This window comes from Palaemon carinicauda, unplaced genomic scaffold, assembly GCF_036898095.1.
Source record: "Palaemon carinicauda isolate YSFRI2023 unplaced genomic scaffold, ASM3689809v2 scaffold15, whole genome shotgun sequence".
Taxonomy (NCBI): Eukaryota; Metazoa; Arthropoda; class Malacostraca; order Decapoda; family Palaemonidae; genus Palaemon; species Palaemon carinicauda.
In genome coordinates, this window is record NW_027169036.1 from 367,656 (window position 1) to 382,500 (window position 14,845).

General features: G+C 40.1%; 1 long non-coding RNA gene across 1 annotated transcript in view; it reads left to right on the forward strand.

The window, feature by feature from the left end:
• Nucleotides 1-14,845, forward strand: part of LOC137635623 (uncharacterized) — a 95,672-nt gene that overhangs the window by 42,170 nt on the left and 38,657 nt on the right. Inside the window, exon 2 of the long non-coding RNA XR_011042732.1 lies at nucleotides 9,645-9,694. This is a non-coding gene — a long non-coding RNA (uncharacterized lncRNA). The remainder of the gene's footprint in view (nucleotides 1-9,644; nucleotides 9,695-14,845) is intronic.

Genomic DNA, 14,845 nt, shown 5'->3' on the forward strand with positions numbered 1-14,845 from the left:
AAGGCTCCAAAGCAGGCACCGGCAGTTAAGGTGGTGTCTAAGCCCCAGCCCTTTCCAGCCAAGGTCAAGAGGGGCGGTAAGTCCTCCAGGGGAGGCAAGACTCCTAGGGGTGGCGGCCGCAAGCCCTAGGGGTGGCAGTCCCCCTGCGTGTCCACCTGTGGGGGGATGCCTTCAGCGTTGCGTCCGCAGGTGGCAGCAACACGGGGCCGATGCTTGGACGGTCTCAGTGATCGGCCAAGGCTATCGCATCCTGTTCACAACAGCGAATCCAGTGTCGTTGAGCTCCTATGCCACGGGATCGGCAAAGGGGCTGGCCCTTCGGGCCAAAGTCGAGACCATGCTTGAGAAGGGTGCTCTCCAGGAGGTCGTCGACAGCTCCCCAGGCTTCTTCAGTCGACTCTCTCTTGTAAAGAAGGCGTCTGGAGGCTGGAGACCTGTCATCGACCTCTCAGCTCTGAACGGGTTTGTCAAGCAAACCCGGTTCAGCATGGAGACAGCAGACACGGTCAGACTTGCGGTGAGACCACAAGACTTTATGTGCACACTGGATCTAAAGGACGCGTACTTCCAGATCCCAATCCATCCGTCTTCCAGGAAGTACTGAGATTCAGCCTAGACGACAAGATCTACCAGTTCAAGGCGCTGTGTTTCGGTCTCTCCACAGCTCCTCAGGTGTTCACCAGAGTGTTCACCCTGATTTCATCTTGGACGCACAGGAACGGCATTTGTCTCCTTCGTTATCTGGACGATTGGCTGATCCTAGCAGACTTGGAGTTGACCCTTCTTCACCACCAAGACGGGCTTCTGGATCTTTGCCAGGATATGGGGATCGTGGTAAACCTCAAAGTCCTCTCTGCAGCCGTCTCAATGACTGGTTTATCTAGGCATGCTAATAGACACCAATCTCCACAAAGCGTTTCCATCAGACGACCGGATAGCAAGGCTGAGGAGGGTGGCGGAATCCTTCCTCAGGCGAGAAGAACTCCCTGCCCAGTCGTGGTTGCGTCTCTTAGGTGACCTATCCTCCTTGGCTCGTCTGGTTCTAAACAGCCGACTCAGGATGAGATCCCTTCAATGGCGGCTCAAGTCCCGGTGGAAACAAGGATCCGATTCTCCAGACATTCTGATCCCAATGGGGTCTCTGGAACAGACGGACTTGCGATGGTGGCTGGTCGACAAGAACCTGCGGAAGGGAGTGAGTCTTCTCGTCCTCCCCCCGGAATTGACTCTGTTTTCGGACGCGTCAAAAGAAGGGTGGGGGGCGCACGTTCTGAACCAGAGGGCCTCAGGCCTTAGGTCAGAATCAGAAAAGTGCCTACACATCAACCTGCTAGAATTGAAGGCCGTCTTTCTGGCTCTTCAGCAGTTCCAACGGTCCCTGGCTGGTCACTCCGTGGTGGTGATGAGCGACAACACCACAGTAGTGGCTTATATCAATAAGCAGGGAGGTACTTTTTTGCAGCAGCTATCCCATCTTGCAGTAGAGACTCTGAGGTGGACCGAGATCCACTCGATAACACTATCAGCTCGCTTCATTCCTGGCAAGAGGAATGTGCTCGCCGACAGTCTGAGCAGGGCCTCGCAGATAGTGAGTACCGAGTGGTCTTTGGATCCTCAGATAGCCAGCAAAGTCCTGACTTTGTGGGGTTCCCCGACTGTGGACTTGTTCGCGACAGCTTTGAACTTCAAGCTGCCCCTGTACTGCTCCCCAGTCCCGGACCCCAAGGCACTCTGGCAAGATGCTTTCCAGCAACGGTGGGACAACATCGACGTGTACGCCTTCCCACCGTTCTGTCTGATGAGAAGGGTGCTCAACAGGACCACACTATTGGTCAACTGTTCGATGACTCTAATAGCTCCGCTATGGCATCACGCGGAATGGTTTCCGGACCTTCTGCAGCTCCTGACGGAGCTCCCGAGGGAGCTTCCTCCACGACACGAGCTTCTCAGACAACCCCACTCCGGCGTCCCTCACAGGGCCGTAGCCTCGCTTCGGCTTCACGCCTGGAGACTATCCAGCGTCTCCTCGCGGAGAGAGGCTTTTCGCAACAGGTTGCGGAGACAATGTCTCGGCACCTACAAAAGTCCTCTGAGGGAGTCTACCAAGCAAAGTGGAGAGTCTTTTGTGGTTGGTGTCGTGGGAGGGGTATCTCTCCACTTGATGCCACTATTCCAGCAATGCGGACTTCCTCATTTATCTGCGGGAAGAAATGCGCCATTCTGTTTTGGCAGTGAAAGCCTATCGCTCAGCCTTAAGCTTGGCCTTCAGACTGAAGGGCGTGGTTATTTCTTCATCGCTAGAACTCTTACTCATACGTAGCTATGAGCTTACCTGCCCCCAGTCGGAAGTGAGACCTCCTCCTTGAAACGTGGTTTGAGTCCTCAGGTCTCTTAAGAGACCTCCCTTCGAACCATTACACCAGGCCTCCGATCGCCACCTGTCTTGAAAGACGGCTTTCCTACTCGCTTTGGCTTCAGCCAAGCGGGTTAGTGAACTTCATGGTCTCTCGTACGACATCGCCCATTCAAGGGGATGGGGGGAGGTAACGTTCAGGTTCGTCCCTGAGTTGTTGCCAAGACTCAGAATCCTGGAGTGCCGGATCCTCGCTTCGACTCTTACAGGATCGCGAGTCTCCGTTCTGTAACAAGCGACCCAGACCAGCTGCTACTATGTCCAGTGAGGTGTCTGAGGCACTACTTGAAGAGAATGGCTGCAGTCCCTCCTCAAGTGCCTTGAATCCGGACCCTCCTCAGTCACGTCGCCCTCGGGCACACGATGTCAGGGGTATTGCTACATCCCTGGCCATCAAGAGAAAGTTCTCTGTGACGCAGGTACTTCAAGCTGGAGTCTGGAAGCGTCAGACGACCTTCACAGCCCACTACCTGCAAGACGTGACCCACAGGAGCCTCGATACGTTTTCTATCGGCCCTGTGGTGGCTGCACAACAGCTGGTCTAACCTCAGGCTCCTTTTTGGACAAGTAGCACTAGGTTGAGGGCGTTGTTACCCGGTCTTAGTCTGCGTGAATGAAAGAGTATGTCTGACCCTTACTTCTTTCTTCATTCTCCTCTTTCTTGGGGAAGCAGCATCCTGGTCCTCGCATAGCTGACCTCGACCTCTGCAGGTAACCCATGCTTCTTTGTGTTCCTAGTATTAAGCTTAATACTGTTGCGTCCCCCATACCCTGACGGGGTGGTATTGGGAACGTCCTATCCTAGAATTCCTATCTGAAGGTCTCAAGGTCAACTTCATAGGACGAGTCACACTCTCCTCCACACACTGCTTATGTAGGCCACTCGTTCCTAGCGATGCTAGGAACTTGTGAGGTACAGGGGCTTCTTTTCTCTAGTGCTACTCACTGAGGGATGGAGCCCCCGGGCAAGCCGAAGTCAGTAAGGCTCGGGACTTTCCACTCTTCCTAAGGGGTAAGTCACCCAATGTAAATAGCGTGGTTTGTATTTCGGTTACAGAACAAATGACAAATTCGAAGATAATTTGTATTTTTCCTAACCATACAAACCTTAGCTATTTACACATATGTGCCCGCCATCCCTGACCCCCAAGTCAAGTCCTACCTCTAAGTGAAGTGAAGCAAGTCACCGGTGTGTGGGGGGGGAGGGGTAGCAAGCTACCCTTCCCCTACCCCCCCCCCCCCCGCTAACTAGCGCAGGGGTAATTAACCCTCGTTAAAACTATTGGCTCGTCATTTCAGCTGCGCTAAAAGGTAAACCCAATGTAAATAGCTAAGGTTTGTATGGTTAGGAAAAATACAAATTATCTTCGAATTTGTCATGTTACTGCTAGCTTTGGCTTAGGCTAAGCAAGTCAGTGAACTTTATGGTCTTTCATACGACATCGCCCATTCAAGGGGATGGGGAGAAGTAACGTTCAGCTTCGTCCCTGAGTTTATTGCTAAGACTCAGAACCCTGGAGTAGCGGATCCTTGATTCGACTCCTTCAAGATTTTGAGTTTTCGTTTTGTAACAGATGACCCAGATCATCTCTTACGCTGCCCAGTGAGGAGTTTGAGGCTGCACCTTGAGAGAACAGCCGCAGCCCGTTCTTGTGTGCCTGCGCTCTTTGTCAGCACAAGAAAGACCAAGAGGAGGGCCACTAAGAACACCATCTCAGCATAGATCCGCAAGGTCATAGATCATGCGCTGAATCCTTCACGTCGCCCCAGAGCTCATGATGTCTGGGGCATAGCTGCGGCCTTGGCATTCAAGAGGAACTACTCAGTGACGCAGGATCTTCAGGCTGGGGTTGGGAAACGACAAACTACTTTCACAGCCCACTACTTGCAAGACGTGACCCACAGGAGGTTGATACGTTTTCTATTGGCCCTGTGGTGACTGCACAACAGCTGGTATAATACCTCAAGCTCCTTATTGGACAAGTAGCAGAAGGTTGAGGGCACTGTTACCCGTTTTTAGTCTGTGTAAGTGAAAAGATTAGACCGGCTCTTATTCTTTTATTCATCCTCCCCTCTCTTGGGGAAAGCAGCATCCTGGGTTTTCTGCATAAGCTGACCTCAAACCACTGCAGGTAAACCATGCTCCCTTGTGTACCTAGTATTAAGTTAACACTGTTGCGTCCTCCCCACCATGGTGAGGTGGTATTGGGAAAGTCCTGGTTACAACAGTTTTTCCTACAAAAAGACTTGGAATAACTTTTACCTAGACAGTCACACTTCTAAATATCTCAACACACAGCTTTCGTAGACCCTGGACCTTGCGTAGGAAGGTTTTAGTGAGGCGCAGGGACTCCATATTTTGAGTACCAACATACTTGGATAACGAGCTCCTGGGTAAAGCCAAAAGTCAGATTGCCAGTGATGTCCATCCTTCCTAATGGGTGAGTCACCCCTAAATAAATAGCGTAGGTTTGTATTCCTGTTATGGAAAAAATGACGAATTCATGATTAATTTGTACTTTTCCCATTGATACAAACCTTAGCTATTTATACAAACTTGCCCGCCAGCCCTATCCCCCCCTGAAGTCCTACCTCCAAGCAAAGTGAGCTAAATCACCGGTGTGTGAGCGGGAGCGGTAGCAAGCTACCCCTCAACCCCGGCTAACTAGCGGTATGGGTAGTTAACCCTGGCTAAATTTTAATGGCTCGTAATTTCAGCTTCGCCTAAAGTAATGCCCCTAAATAAATAGCTGATGTTTGTATCGTAAGGAAAAATAGAAATTATCTACGAATTTGTCATTTTGGCAAGGACGTCCTCCCTCCTAATAGATGAGTCACTGCTAATAAATGGCGTAGGTATGTGTTCCAGCTCCGGAACAAATAACAAATTCGTAGATAATTTGTATTTTTCCTAACCATACAAACCTTTAGCTATTTATACAAACTTACCCTCTGGTCGTATCCCTCTTCAAGTCCTACCTCCAATCAAAGTGAGCTAAATCACAGTGAGCTAAATCACAGTGAGGCATTTGTTAACTGAATGCCCCACATATAATAGTGAGAGAAATAGATATTTCTTTGAGGCTCGAGGTGAGGATGGCAGGTTCATCCTTGACAAGATTCTTGGAAATGATGTGTCCTACCATGCTTGTGGTATTTTTAGCTTTATTTCAGAAGCAGGTCTTCTAAAAGATATTTAACTTTTAAAATGACATTTTTGGTTTTTATGGTTTTAGTTGAATATTTATTTTCTATTGGCAATAAGCGATATCAGCTCAAAGACCTGAGATGTCAGGATGCCAGAAAACCTCAGATCAATCAATCAGTCAATTTACAGATAAAATGGGTAATCACACTTTAAAAGTGACAGTTGTTTCGAAAGGCGCTGTTCCTTTTCTTGTTACCTTTGACAGGTGATATACCGATCCATGTCACATTATAAAATTTGTGAGAAATTGTTTTGGAGATAACATTTTCATTGATAAGAATGGAAATTATGTGAAATGGGAGTACACAGAACATTTGTATAGCCTCCAAGAAAATGAGGAACTCCATTTAGGTAATAAGCGCAGAGCTCATACGACAAGAAAAAAAAAAAAAAGATGTATGTAAAGTTAGTGGTACAGCTCCTAAGTGAATCTGTTGCAATTTCTTTAAAATTTGGCCTTGATGAAAAAATGGTTGAATTTGAGAGAAGTAAGGCTAGTATTGATTTCATAATGGTATTCAACGCCTTATTTGACATATTCAGTTCTCGAAATCTAAATACTAAGAGATTTAAATGGAAATTCAGAAAAATAATGCAAATAATTTTTAATATATTCTAATAAAAACAAATATATTTCAGTTCATTAAAACTTCTAGGTGGTAAAGACATCTTGAAATTAAATACAAAATCTGAAATTTTATTGCATCTGATGGTTGGCCTTTGCGACTTTTGATAGCCTAAAAATTCAGTGTAGGGCACATTAAACTATTCTTTGGTTAAGTAAGAAGGATGGGAGGCACTAATGATAAACCCAACAGCGAGGCAGTTCGCTACGGTTAACAAAATGTTGTTTGTTCGTAATGACTTCATGGATACCATTCGCTGCAACTGCTTGTCTTTGTAGTCAGTGCCCATATTAACTGATTCAGGCATCATAAAGAAGTCTGTTGCAGCAAATCATATAAATGTTTCTGTCTCCAGACAGAATTTTAGAAGGTATTCACAAAGTACAATCAGAGGACAAGGAAGATAATTATATATTTAACTTTTGTCACTTATAAAAATTTTCAAATGAAATAGTAGCGTATATTGCCGGCTATGTTGATTTTAAGTTAAAGGCTTTACAATGCGAGGTCTGCATCGATACATTAATGTTAACAAACTGTAATTATCACCATACCCTCATCAAATCAAAAACAAAAGGAAAGTTGCTTTATCCACTAAATTATGTAATTGATATGGAATGCTTGTGAAACATACACGAAGATGTTATCTCACATGGTAGATACCCGTCCACTGGACAATCAATTACACTTACTGATTAAAGTAGGCTGATAGCAGAAAAATATTTGTTAGTGAGATGTAATTATGCTGGTAAGCAGATTACTGCTAAATTTAACACACAGGTTGCAGTAAAGAGTCGACATTTATAAACTTAACTAATTCATTTTAGCAGTCAATAATTCCTATTGATAAAAAATAGTATGCGAAAACATATAGTAAGGACGAAAGAATTATCAGATATAAAGGGAAAGACTTTAAATTTGAATCAGTAATAGGCTATATGTACAGTATGTAAGATAATGAAAAAGTTTGTATTGGATTTCGAAGTAATGAAGTAAGGTATTATATATAATGAAATTTTTAACTACGTTCATTATAACAATGATAAAATTTGTCACCTTTAGCTCCCATTTATGCCATGTAAAGGCTCATTATGAAAATAAATAATGGAAAGATAAGGTATATAAGTGTACCAATTAATCCTTACGGTTTGGGGTCTCTTTTGTCCTTCCTTGGCGTGGCTGACGCATAGTCAACTGGCTTTACTTTACCGAGTGGTCTGACCCATGCAGGGTGCCTCCTCCCCTTATTCCTCCAAGATACGGACAGACTATTCCGTGTCAGACCTGTCATGGAGTACCTTCAGGGGTGTTTCAAGATTGTCTATATTCCAGACCATAATCTATTGTTAGACAGGGTCATGATGACATACAAGGGCTGTCTGTCATTGAAGGATATCTCCCAAAACCCGAAAAGTATGGAGTGAAGCTGTACATGTTTTATGAGGTGAGTTAAGGGTATGTGCTTGACTTCATTGTTTTGAAGGATGTTTGTATTCATGCTCCTGGATCCCTAACTTGGCAGAGGGTATCACATCTTTATGGATAACTACTACAACTCCATGGATCTGGCAGATGAATTATAGACATGGTGTCTATTCACGGACTCTATTAGGGTACACTGCCTACACTGAAGGCTTTGGTAAAGTAGAAAGTACCTCAGGACACCATCCATTTCTGCAGGAAGGGGAACACCTTTTTCATCTGCTGGCAAAATGAACGTTAAGTGACTTTGATCACCAACAGCATCAATGCCTCCACTGAGGACTTTACACACCAGAGATATGTCAGTAGCCAATGGTCCGTGAAGAGGTCAATATCCATTGTCCCCTGATCATCAGTACTTACTGCCATGGTATAGTTGGAGTGGATCTCTTTGATCAGGTGATCAAGTATTACTCATTTCCCTAGAAGACCACCAAGTGGACGGGGAAATTCCTGATGTACCTTCTTTAGATGGGTTTGCAAAATGCCTACACATGCTGCTCTAAGTACCAGCCCCAAGGAAATCAAGTTGAAGTCCACTAGTTCCTTAGGAGTTCAGCAGAGTTGCTCATGTTTTTGACGTGAACACGCCGCACTGCACTGATACATATTTCGCATGTTCCTGACCTGCCTGTTGGTTAGAGGCTCGACATCCTGCTACATAATCCAGTCCTACCTGAATCTGATAGTGAAGATGACTTCCTGTTGGTGCTTATGTTGCTCTCACTCCCAACAGATGTCAAATTTGTTGTTCCAGCATATTCCAATGATTCTCCTGCCTCTTTTCCATCGTCATCATCATTACCTCCTACACCTATTGACACCAAGGGCCTCAGTTAGATTTCGCTAGTTGTCTCTATCTTGAGCTTTTAAATCAATACTTCTCCAATCATCATCATCTACTTCACGCTTCATAGTCCTCAACAATGTAGAGGCCTTGGCCTTCCAACTCTTCTAGTGCTTGTATAGCCCAATTGAAAGTTTGGTGAACTAATCTCTTTTTTGGGAGTGCAAAGAGCATGCCCAAACCATCTCCATCCACCCCTATCATGATCTCATCCACATGACATTCGAGAGTAATTTCTCTCTCTCTCTCTCTCTCTCTCTCTCTCTCTCTCTCTCTCTCTCTCTCTCTCTCTCTCTCTCTCTCTCTCTCTCTCTCTGCATACAAGGGACCTAATAACGAGACAATCACAAACAAGGAAGCAATTAAAGACCTTGGTGTAATGTTAAATAGGAATATGTTATGCAACGACCAAATAGCAACACTGTTGGCTAAATGTAAAGCAAAAATGGGAATGTTATTCAGACACTTTAAAACAAGAAAAGCTGAACACATGATTATGCTTTACAAAACTTATGTACGCAGTACACTCGAGTACTGCAATGTGATATGGTACCCACACTTTAAGAATAAGCTCGATAAACACCTAAGATGCATCCCAGACCATCCAAGACTGGAAGATGCAAAATACACCGGAAGATGCATTAGCAACTCTGGTGGATATACGAGGTGCCTCACTCTCTCTCTCTCTCTCTCTCTCTCTCTCTCTCTCTCTCTCTCTCTCTCTCTCTCTCTCTCTCTCTCTCTCTCTCTCTCTCTCTCTCTCTCATAATTATTTTCACCCGTTGAAATTATTTGATTTTCAATTGTTTTATACTGCGAGACAAAATTTATTGCATCATTCGTCTTTGCATATGTAAAAAAAAAGAAAAAAAAGATGAAGTTAGACAAAACTTAGGTAATGACTAAATTACAGGTATTGTTTCCTACTATTATAATTACAATATCGTAATTTGTTTTGCACTATGATAAATCTTAATAAAAACTTCTACAATTACTGGCACAGTAAATGTATGTATCGTAAATGATAAGTTTCTAAGATTGATCACAAAAATATTTTCATTTCCCCAGGATAGACATGTCGAGCACACAAAACTAAGGTTCCAGATTGGCCATTTTTTGTAAGTATTTTCACCCGCTATAATTATTCTATTTTCAATTACTTTATGCTAGAAGCTATTCAACAGAAAATATATAATTTGTTTAGCTTAATTGATTTTTTTTCACATGGAATACGAATGTTGACATATTTGTACCACTTTATTTCCACTCGACCCATTGATTTTTTTAACAATGTCGACCTGTTTATAGAAATTTATTTTTTTTCACGGCTAACTTCAACTTGACCTATTGAATTGTTTTGCAATGTCGATCTGTTTATAGAAATTTATTTTCACGACTAGCTTCAATTCGACCCATTGAATTTTTTTACAATGTTGACCTGTTTATAGATTTTTATTTTCACGACTAGCTTCAATTCGACCCATTGAATTCTTTTACAATGTCGACCTGTTTATAGAAATTTATTTTCACGACTAGCTTCAATTCGACCCATTGAATTCTTTTACAATGTCGACCTGTTTATAGATTTTTATTTTCACGACTAGCTTCAATTCGACCCATTGAATTCTTTTACAATGTCGACCTGTTTATAGAAATTTATTTTCACGACTAGCTTCAATTCGACCCATTGAATTCTTTTACAATGTCGACCTGTTTATAGAAATTTATTTTCACGACTAGCTTCAATTCGACCCATTGAATTCTTTTACAATGTCGACCTGTTTATAGAAATTTATTTTCACGACTAGCTTCAACTCGACCTATTGAATTCTTTTACATTGTCGACCTGTTTATAGAAATTTATTTTCACGACTAGCTTCAATTCGACCCATTGAATTCTTTTACAATGTCGACCTGTTTATAGAAATTTATTTTCACGACTAGCTTCAACTCGACCTATTGAATTCTTTTACATTGTCGACCTGTTTATAGACATTTATTTTCACGACTAGCTTCAACTCGACCCATTGAATTGTTTTACATTGTCGACCTGTTTATAGAAATTTATTTTCACAACTAGCTTCAATTCGACCCATTGAATTCTTTTACAATGTCGACCTGTTTATAGAAATTTATTTTCACGACTAGCTTCAACTCGACCTATTAAATTCTTTTACATTGTCGACCTGTTTATAGACATTTATTTTCACGACTAGCTTCAACTCGACCCATTGAATTGTTTTACATTGTCGACCTGTTTATAGAAATTTATTTTCACGACTAGCTTCAATTCGACCCATTGAATTCTTTTACAATGTCGACCTGTTTATAGAAATTTATTTTCACGACTAGCTTCAATTCGACCCATTGAATTCTTTTACAATGTCGACCTGTTTATAGAAATTTATTTTCACGACTAGCTTCAACTCGACCCATTGAATTGTTTTACATTGTCGTCCTGTTTATAGAAATTTATTTTCACGACTAGCTTCAATTCGACCCATTGAATTCTTTTACAATGTCGACCTGTTTATAGAAATTTATTTTCACGACTAGCTTCAACTCGACCTATTGAATTCTTTTACATTGTCGACCTGTTTATAGACATTTATTTTCACGACTAGCTTCAACTCGACCCATTGAATTGTTTTACATTGTCGACCTGTTTATAGAAATTTATTTTCACGACTAGCTTCAATTCGACCCATTGAATTCTTTTACAATGTCGACCTGTTTATAGAAATTTATTTTCACGACTAGCTTCAACTCGACCTATTGAATTCTTTTACATTGTCGACCTGTTTATAGACATTTATTTTCACGACTAGCTTCAACTCGACCCATTGAATTGTTTTACATTGTCGACCTGTTTATAGAAATTTATTTTCACGACTAGCTTCAATTCGACCCATTGAATTCTTTTACAATGTCGACCTGTTTATAGAAATTTATTTTCACGACTAGCTTCAACTCGACCTATTGAATTCTTTTACATTGTCGACCTGTTTATAGACATTCATTTTCACGACTAGCTTCAACTCGACCCATTGAATTGTTTTACATTGTCGACCTGTTTATAGAAATTTATTCTCACGGCCAACTTTAACTCGACCTATTAAATTGTTTTACAATATCTATGTTCACGGCTTACTTCAACTATGGAATTGTTATAATTGTCTAAATTTGAATATAGGCTACCACGTAAGTGCCTAATTTTCCACATTATACAAAAACAAATATAACCTGTTATAAAAAAAAGCGCTACAGCGATTTGAAAGAAAAAACTTTTTTGTAGCCGTCAATGTTAATACACTTTTATTTTTGTTTACGATCTTCTCTTTCCCAATTTACGAAAAGAAATTGGAGTTTCATCGGAAACACTATAAATTCCCTTTATATTGAATTTATTCAAAAACAAAATTCAATACTTTTCAAATTCGTATGAATTGTACTTTTTTGACGGATATTTTTGTATGCGTTTTCTCCCACGCATCAAAATTTATAATAAATAGACATATATTACATATCTGGTTATCCTAACGTGCAATATAACCATGTAGAAAAAAAGGAAAGCAAATTAGACGTTAGAGCTCCCTGTAGTGATCTGCAAAAAATAAATAAATAACATTCTTCCCTGTTTCCTTTTAGCGGTGACAACCAATTAATTGCGAGGTCGTCAACGAGTTAAATACTAGGGATAAACAAGTTTACGATTGTTTAAAAAAAAAAAATTATTTTTTTATTCGAAAATGACAACAAATGTCGGACGTTATTAATTATTTTCATTTCGTCTTGGCTATCCATGTGTTACGCCTACCTATAGGTTAAACACAATCGGGGTTTTCCAATCTCGGAAAATTCTGTAAATCAAAAGTAAATTATATATAAATATATCCAAATACTGTTGTGCACGATATCTTTTAGTCATCTGCTGTTTTAATCATGATTTGTGTAAAGGTGATTGTGTTCTTCAGAATATTTGTGAATTTGTATATGAATTCCATAGTGAGTGCAGATATTATTACCCCCGTCTACCACCAAAAACAATTCTGTTTTTGTTATATTTCTTTCTGTTTGTTTCATTATTTCTTTGTTGGCAACTTTACGGGAAAACTATTAAACCGATTTGCTTGAAATGTTCAGAAGAGATGCACTGCCGGTATGACACACAGTAGACCCCCTTTAAAATTTGAACTTCAGAAGGGCAACGTCAAGGTCATAGTGACCTGAAAGGTCAGAATTAATTATTTAGTATATCAAATTTTATCCGATTTACTTAAAACCAAGACCAGAATTTTCATTTCCAGGTGTTGGAAATATAATTCTATATATGAACTAGTGAAAAGGCATCGTTTTGATGATTAATAGGTTTAAAGTTCAAAGGAGGAGATTAGAATTTTCAAGGTTACCGAATTTCAGAGCACCATAATTTCCAAATGAGTAGATACAGACCTGGTTGATTTTATTGACAGATAGAAAACCACGCTTTGACCTACTGTGACTATGACTTGATTTCAGCAATATGAAATAACAACATAGTAAATATATACACCTAGCCCACCCGTTTACTAGTATTTACGGACACTGCAACCCTACAAAAACGTATGGAGCAATGGCAGTTTTTTTTCATGAATGTTCGTGTGCGAGGGACGGGGTTTGCCGTGTTTAACGCCGCTTGTTTGATTTTCAATCATTTACTACAGGCACTAGCTGTTGTAAATAGAATGATTCATTTAAAAAACAATATTTCAATTGGCTTTACTTGGTGAATGGTTAAGTTGTTGCACGTGGGTATTACACTTTTTGATTTTTGTGTAGCTTCATGTTGGGTGTGACAGGCCTACTTCACTGGTGAAATTAACGTACAAAGTGAAGTAAAGATCATCCTTGAAGGTCTAAAGGTCAACTAAGGATTTGCCAGCTCTGTCAAATTTGTTTTCAGAAACATCCTGGTGTAACTTCCACGCAAGTGGGTAGATTCATTTACATTTTTATAGGTTTGTCACTTGATATTAAACAATATATATATATATGTATATATATATATATATATATATATATATATATATATATATATATATATATATATATATATATATATATATATATATATATATATATATATATATATATATATATATATATATACAGTATATTCGATTCTCCAAAGGCTTCCTTTTGAGATTGATACCTTTTCAGTGTTATTTCATATAAATTATACTCTCAATTGACAAAATCCGGAAAAGATAAATTTTGGAGATCTGTCATTGTAAGAGCAGCAGCATAGTTTATCGTAATTTACTTTAAACCGAGTTTCTCAATTACTTACAGTCATCCTAAAACCCCGAAAATGGTTTTTATATATAAAAAAGATAATGCCTTTGATACTTTGTTGCTGATATATATATATATATATATATATATATATATATATATATATATATATATATATATATATATATATATATATATAATTTACATACAGTAAAATATATATACATATGTGTGAATGTTATATACATGTGTAAATTTGCTTATATATATATATTATATATATATATATATATATATATATATATATATATATATATGTATATATATATATATATATATATATATATATATATATATATATATATATATAATATCAAATGCTAAGTTACAACCCTAGTTGGAAAAGCAGGATGCTATAAACCCAAGGGCTCCAACAGGGAAAATAGCTCAGTGAGGAAAGGAAATAAGGAAAAATAAAATATTTTAAGAATAGTAACAACATTGAAATTAATATTTCCTATATAAACTTTAAAAACTATAACAAAACAACAGGAAGAGAAACTAGATCCAACAGTGTTCCCGAGTGTACCCTCAAGCAAGAGAACTCTAACCCAAGACAGTGGAATACCATGGTACAGAGGCTATGGCACTACCCAAATCTAGAGAACAATGGTTTGATTTTGGAGTGTCCTTCTCCTAGATCAGCTGTTTACCATAGGTGAAGAGTCTCTTTTACCGTTACCAAGAGGAAAGTAGCCACTGAAATTAGAGTGCAGTAGTTAACCCCTTGAGAGAAGAAAAATAATTTGGTAATCTCTTTGTTGTCAGGTGTATGAGGACAGAGGAGAATCTGTAAAGAATAGGCCAGAATATTCGGTGTCTGTGTAGGCAAAAGGAAAGAACCGTAAACCAGAGAGAAGTGCCCTATGTAGTACTGTCTGGCCAGTCAAAGGACCACATAACTCTCTAGCGGTAGCATCTCAACGGGCGGTATA